The sequence below is a fragment of the Emydura macquarii genome, unplaced genomic scaffold (genome assembly GCF_026122565.2).
Source record: "Emydura macquarii macquarii isolate MOO-44397 ecotype Brisbane River unplaced genomic scaffold, CSIRO-AGI_Emac_v2 contig_705, whole genome shotgun sequence".
Taxonomy (NCBI): domain Eukaryota; kingdom Metazoa; phylum Chordata; order Testudines; family Chelidae; genus Emydura; species Emydura macquarii.
In genome coordinates, this window is record NW_027130842.1 from 1,525,148 (window position 1) to 1,533,256 (window position 8,109).

The following is an 8,109-nucleotide window of genomic DNA, read 5'->3' on the forward strand; positions in this document are numbered from 1 at the left end:
CGGATTGCAGCCTGACCCTCACCTTGCAGTTCAGGCCCTGGTCTTTATAAAGATTACACTGCAATGGATACATCCTGAGGAAAGGGTGCAGTATGCTGTGTGTGACTTGTGTCCAAAACTCATGAACTACATTAACCTTCTGGGGGGCTTGCTGCAGGAAAGAAGGGAAAAGACAAAACCAATCCAGTGTTTGCACAGTCCCTGTTAAACAACACACTGCTTACCCAACCTCCTGACTCTCTCTTTACCCTTGCCTCCACCCCACTCCGTTGGAGAGTTGTAGCTCTAAGTAAAAAGTTTAGAGCTTTCTCTGCAGCATTAACATGCCCAGGGCTGAACCAGCTATTGCAAAACAACAAACCAAACAAATCACAAAGGGCAGATTCTTTTCTTGGATCTCCACTCCAGTACTGTTCTCTCCCTACATGAGCAGAACTCCTGCTGATGTCAATGAGAGACCCATGGACATAGGGAGAATGGAATGCCAGAATGTGCAGACTGGAGAGGAGAATTTTGCTCATCAATTCTTGTCTGTTAGGCAAAATTAGTTACTTAGGCCCCTGAGCCTGCTCCCAAAGAAGTTACCGGAAGTTTTGCATCAACATCAACTAGATCAGAGTTCAGGTCCACAAGTGCATATGCAAAAGTTTATGGAGTATATGTAAAGAGAAAATAGATTTAATGTATGGCACTGTGTAAGACATACAGAGGGCAATTCCAGTTTAGACAAGAAAACACAGCTCCTACTTGCTAGGCCAAAAGAAGGCTTCTTTTGGCTTATGTAGCATTCCTGCTGCCATCCAAGACATGCAGGGTCTAGATGAGATCACTGCCTCAAGGACATTCAAATCTCTGATTTTAGCCTGAGTGAATATTTGAGTCGTATAAAAGAAGAAAGAGTAATGATGGTGTCATAAAAGTGCGTTGGCCAGGGCTTCAAGAAAGTATAGAGGTAGAGCTAGTTTGACATCTATCATATTTAATAACTACCCAACCCCACCACACACATTGGGCACCAAAGAGTTACCTTCCTCACATGTCAAAAAGTCCTTGATGGCTGTTCTATGAAGGGCAACTCTTTCCATAACCATAATCCTCTGTTCCTTGCACCAAAGTATGTTAAGCAGCTCTTCTGTTAAAGGTGCAATGAAATCCATATTGCTGCAGATTTGCAAATGTTTTTTCTTGTTGCACACTCGTAATGTGAAGCATTGGTGTTTTCGTTGTGTGTTCAGCCACCAGGGCCAACCCTGAAAGAGTCTTCAAAATGTTTCAAAGCTAAGAGCCACTACTGCTTATGGAAATCTTTTTAAAAATCTCTAGCTGGGCCCAATTCTCATGTTACAGGTTTAAAGACCATGCTGCTTATTTTCTTGCTATCGTTCCCTCCACTCCCACTCCTCTTAACACCAAGAAGTCATAAGCCTGTGTGCCTGACCCGTGGCTGCAGTGATTATGACGACAATTAGTTCTGAGTTATGACTGTTATTCCTTAAAGTGCTGACTGTGTGTTCAGCTCTACACAAAATACAAAGGGAAGACGGGGCCTGTTCAAGTGGAATCCAAAAAAGAGAACAATCCTACCAGTCAGAGCGCAAGTTAGGAGCCAGGGGGTGACATTCTGTTCTGGGCTTCTAAGTGGTGCAGCCCAGAACTCTCAGCCCCTGGGGAGGCAGAGCTAAGGTGACTTTAGGCCATCTTTGCACCCTCCAAATTCTGGGGTGCTCCAGGGGACAGAACAGCCCGAGGGGGCCTTAGTTATAGCAGTCTGCCCCACATGACTCTGAGCAGGACTGCTGTCTGGAACGTCACAGTAATACAAACTACAGCTCCCCTTCCAACCACTAGCTCCCCCTATGCCAGGATTTATGAAGGATTTTTAGAAACCTACCTCAGTTCCTGCACCAAGGGACTTCTCCCCCAGCAGGATTCAGGGCTTTTAAAACTCCTATACCCTGGTTTGGCCCTTTTACCCAGCCAACAGGGGGCAGAGCAGGCATGAGAATTTCAACCAAGAACTTTCTAGCCCAGACTGTGACACTAATGTCTTCTGGGGGGTTGTTCAAGTCGCTTCAGTTCTGGCTCTATGAGATGATGAGCGCCCTCAACTCCCTTTGAAGTAAACACCTTGCAGGTATTCGATTATATTCGCTGCATGAGTTTCTCCAGCAGTAAAATGAAAAACCCTTCCAATTCGCAGAGGTGCTGTGAGGCTGAATTAGCTAACCGTGAGACAGTGCTTTGAAGATGGAAAGTGTTCAGGGTTGTTAAATAGCAGATGGCCAAACAAAAACCCTTCTTTTACGCAAAATCTTTCTGGCACAAAAGAGTAAAAAAGATAGACAAAAGTCACACCGGAAATAGATATCAGCAGAAGTGTCTTTTAAAAGGATTATTTGACAAAGTTTCAAACGGTGCCTCAGTGTTTCTTTAAAAGCTGGTGTTTGCTGGCAATATTTTCATCAGAGAAGTGGTTTCATACCACATACGATTTGAGGGAACTCTTGATGTGGGCATTAGATTAAGTAATGCTGTATTGCTATGAAATGTCCTTAGAAATTATAGTTTTTGTACATTTGGATCCTTATAAATGCCAGAGATTCTGGAGCCCTGCAGAGAAGTTAACTCAGAGACCATTTGGTGTCTATTTGGTCTTAAATTTTATGACTGTCCTTTGCTGTGAGGTCTACAAAGATTGACTGTTGTTTGAGTGTTCCTGTAGCTATGTCGATCCCAGGATGCGAGCAAGACAAGGTGGGTGAAGTCAGGGCCTCCACACAGAGGGAAGGGGAAGGGTACACTTTACCCGGGACTGGAGGCCCTGGCGGGGCCTGGCCCAGGCTGCAACCCCCATGGGTATGTGTGTGGGAGGGGACCTGTGTTACAAGTTTGTACTGGACCCGAAAAAGTTATGCCCTGGGTGAGGTAATATCTTTTATTGCATCAATTTCTTTTGATGAAAAAGACAAAAAAGTTAATACTTTCTCTCTCTAAAAAACTTGACAACAGTTAGGTTGCCAATGTGCTTGAGACGACTCCTATGAAGCTGACCTATATTGTCTCATTGTTTCCTTGAACTTCCCCCATCTTTCTGTTGGTAGCCATCTGTTATCTCTTGTTCTCATACTTAGATCATAAGCTCTTTGGATCAGGGACTATCTTTTTTAACTGTGTTTGTACAATGGGGTCCTGATCCGTGACTAGGACTCATAAGTGCTATAGCAATACAAATAATAAGTAATAATAATTGTCTCTCCAAACTACATGCCTGCCCGAGACTGTTTCAGGAGTAGTGAATACTTCCAGCAGAGAATTCACAGTATTGAGTAACTCTAGTCAGAAATGGTATCCAGTTGCAAAACAACACTGACAAGTACCTCCAAGTGTGTGACAGCATAGGTAAAATATGAATAGCTTGAAGGAAGAAAGAGAAAATGTATATGTTATCAGGCCAAAGTTCAGTATCTTGCTCAGTCCAGGAAACTCAGTCTGTGCTCCTGGACAGAATGTTCACTCTCTGTTGCCAAAATGCCATAAATTGTAGTATTTCAGCAAAACCTCAAAAAACAGTGTGGTTGGAAAAGCATGTTTTCCCACTTGTGAGGGGCATCTGAATAAGTGAATGTGTCCTGGGCCAAGAGAAAGAGCAAAGAAAGACTATCACTCAACTGTCTTGTGAGAAGTGAACACAAAGAGGCAGGTTTATAGCTGGAGCACACTCATTTCACTATTCCACTGAATAGACAAGACACATTTTTATTATTTGCCCACCGTTAGCCCCAACTGAGAAAGTGCCATTGAATATATATGGGAAGGAAGAGAGATGGGTCCCACCATAGAAGTCTGGAAAAAAGATAGGGTCAGATTCTCAACTGATCAAATGTAGCTCACCATTTACAGCAGCTGAGAATCTGGCTCCATGTTCTTAAATCCTTGAGTTCCTCCAGCATCTGAACTTAATAATAAATATCCCCTTAGTCTGAGTTATTTAACATTTACATTATGGCAGTGCCTGGAATCCAACCAAGTTGGCACTCCATTGTGCTAACCTTGTGCAAACATATAGCTCTGTGAAGCTCAAAGTTTGTCTCTCTCACCAACAGAAGCTAGTCCAATACAAAATATTACCTCACCCACCTTGTCTCTCTATTAACCTGGGACCAACATGGCTACAACAACACTGCAAACGTGAATAAAACAAACATTTGTTTGATGTTAAGGTTTTGTTTTTTCAACTGGCAGAGAGAAACCTGGTTAGGAGGTAAAGCATCAGCCAAAGGGAAAAGTCTCAGGCCTTTATATTTCTCATTGCAGACATATAGATTAGTGCCTCAGTTTACCCATCTATAATTAATACCTGACCTAAAGGTTTAAGTATTTATTAGTAAAACCTTTTGGACTACTTGGATGAAGGTGCTGTCTATGCAGTTATTATGTTTCTATAATCCAGGCTTTGGAGAAGGTGCTCCCCTTACTAAAGCATTAAGCTATGGGATTTTAATGTTTTTTAATGGAAGGAAGGGGTTACGTGAACATTGCCTCAGCAAAGGAAATGGACTGTGGTCATCCACAGAGTCATCCACACAGCAACATATGATCACAAAATCCTTTTTCAATTGGGGACAAGCTTTTGTGCATGTCATTACTGTAGTACGCCAAGTGCCTTCACATCAATATGACTCAGAACCAGAGAGATCTCCAAAGATACACTTGACCTTCTAGGAAAGTACACTCTTCCCACAGTGTATGTGAAGAGACAAAACTAACAACTCTGGAAAAAAAATGACTAACTGTAAGAATATAATTATGGGCTACAAAAGTATCCTTTCTGCTCTGAAGTAACCTAGTTTATTTCTGAGAACACTATGCAGCATGGGAAGGATAAAGTTTTCTAATCAAATTTCCATGACTATCTTATCATTGCTACTCTGTGTACAGTACACAGCATGCTAGCTATGGTCTCTTGCTGGGGGAGAGATGGGGGACAGAGAGACTGAAATATAGTGGTGATTAAACATAGGCAACATTTTCTATTCTCAGTTATCACATATTCACATGAAAACATGGATATTTTAGCACCAGCTCCTAAATTGAATCCAGGATTGATTTTTAGCTTTTTCTATCAGCAAATGCTGTGAAATTCCTTTCCAAGTCAAAAGAATGAATTTTCAGAAGGCCAACAATTAATCCACTTCAGGCCAAATGACCATATACACAGCTTGTGGTCTAACATTTTAAGAAATTGAAGCAATGATTTTCACAAGTTCATGACAATGTTATTTTTTCCACTGTCAGCAAGAAGGATTTTTGCCTAGCTCTTGTGCTGATGCAGCTAGATCTACAGAGAAAAAAGAACTCTCTCTGTAATACTGAGTAAAACCTTGCTTTAACTGGTGCTGTTCCCAAAGGAGGAGAAAACTGAATGATTAAAATGTTGGTTTTATCTTTTCTCTATTAACTCAGGTGCTCAGAATTAATTGGACAGGTTTAGTACTTCCTGGATATATCTGTCTTCTTCGGTACCCATGATAAATGGTCTTTAATTACCTGGAATTTCTGTATGCTTCGCTGGAACCTGCCATTAGCATTAACTGGAAGTTCCACATGTACAAGTGTTGAGAGAAGCACCTATCTATTTCGAGCGCCTCACAAACTTTAACTTACTTGTCTTCACAACTCCCTTGTGAGGTGGAGCAGTGATATTATCCTCATTTTATAGATGGGAACTGAGACACAGAGAGGCTAAGTGACTTGCCCAAGGGTATACACGAAGTCTGTGACAGAGCAGGGGCGTGCACCTAGGTCTCTTGAGTCACAAACTAGCCATCTAACCACTGGGCCATCCTTTCTCTCCTTACCTTTCACTGAACTCTGAAATCTTGCTTCTTTGGTACTCGGACTCATTCCAAGACATTTTCTGTAAAGGAGGCATCTCAGCAACCAGTGGAAAGGATGTTGCGTCACATCTACAGATGGTGATGAAATCTAATTTTTGTTACCCAGACAAAGGCAATATCAGACAGACATTTGGGGTAGCAGGCTAGAGGACAAGGTGAAGATAGAAGTCATCTCTGGGGCCCAAATATATCCTAGGATTCTCTGTGGTAGTTATCACAGTTCTCTGAAGTAGCAGCAAATATTGATATTTTTTGAAAGGTTGTAAGAAAACATATCATTGGAGATTTTTACATGTTACATTTCCAAACCTGGAGCAATGGGGGTGGAGGGAGAGCTGGGGAACAGGGAAGGATTGGGGTTTTGTTTGTTTGTTTGTTTGGTTGGGGTTTTTTTTTTTTGGGGGGGGGGGGGGGGGGGGATAAACACATCAATTCCATATCTTCTATTACGGTAGTGACTCTAGAGTTAAAGATCATTCCATTAAAAGATTAATTTTCAACCACTCTAACTTCTTAGAACTCATCTATTTTTCTGGGTTGTCTCTTAACAGAAAATAATATTTTGCAAAAGTTGCAGGCCAACTGGACGTGGCATTTGGTGACATAAGAGGGGTTTTTTAAAAAGTCTTTTGACTTGATATTTTCAAAAGAGGTTTAGCCTAGAAACATTCACGAACAGATTCTGATACGCTTACTTATGCTGAGTCTGACCTTACTCCACAAGTGACCTTATTGAAATTCTGAATGAGCATGAGTGAAGGAGTTAGAAACCGGCCCCAAATTTGTTGTGTTTTTCTTCAGTTAGAACAACTGCGTAAGAGTATTTTTAAGGAAATGCAGCCAATCCCCCTACAGAATAACACCATGAATCTTGTGGCCCAGAAAACCCTTTCAAATGCGTAGCAACATACCAAGTGTATGTGACAAGCTCAGAGGCAAGCACTATAGACATCTGAAACTCTATGCATTCTTAGGTGCGGTAGGTTTTCAGGAAACACTCACCCATGTCTAGTACAGACTAATTCCTATGTCTGCTGGGGCCAGTCCAGTGGCAGGTATGAGGTCATCTCAGGCCCCTCAGAACTCTGGTCCCATACTTCTATACTGGAAGAAGAAAGTCTTAGGCCCTGGCCTAGCTTAGCTCTTCATCCAGATGAATTTGAAAGCCTGGCATTTGAAAGCCTGGAAATCCATACTTAAGGTCTTAATTCTGACTCCATATCCCTGCCATTGTATTCCATACCTATGATTAGACAGGAAATTTTGCATAGCCTGTTAGGGGAAGGGTTTGGATCCCATTTTCATAGCTAGGAAGACTGGTCTTTGTCAAAGCTGAGATGGCTTTAGGGGCAGGGATGTAATTCAATTTGAAATTTGTATATACCCTGTCTTACCTCAGCCTCCTGCCAATAGTACATACATAATCTCTGAAAGCAAACCTGGTTTTCCAAGCACTCTGTGATCACTAACACAGAAGGTTCAGCTGGATACATCTAAACATGTTAATAAAAGCCCTCATGAGGAACAAAACAGCCCTAATTAACCACTGTACAGAATGGTGCATACACAGCTACACATCTATGTGTAGGAATCATCTCACCCTAGTGAGATAATCTCTGGGTATTAAGTAGAACTGTACTCATGCCATAGTAATTAAACAAATCCTCATAACATTCACATGATTTCTCTTGCCAGCCAGGGCAGCTTGTAAATAAAACTTTGCCATAGGGTTGGAAAATTCTAAGTCACCCAACCCAGATAGCATCCCAGAAATCTGGCAGAGTGCCTCAGGACCACCTCAGAACGTGTTAGTTCACCTTGTCCTTCAGGATACTTTATTAACCACAGACTCAACACAGGGAGGAAAATCTGGAGACAGAGTAGCCATTCTATTCTCTGCCAAGCTCAAACAAAGGAAAAGCTCACTCCAAAGAAAATCCTTTGAGTGCATCCACTTAATTAATCTGTGATTTCAGAGGCAAGATTAATCCAAGCATCCTGCTTTTCTATAAACTTGTAGACACCAAACTTTGCCCAGAGGAAGAGGACTTGACAGAGATCTGTTCGACATGGAAATGAAGTTCACAAGATTTAGTATCTTGGGAGACTTCAATATCCATGCAGATAGAACATTGTTACAGCAGGCCAGCCTCCTGTCTGAACTTTCCACTTGACATGTCATCTTCAGATCCACACACGCAGCTGCCCATAT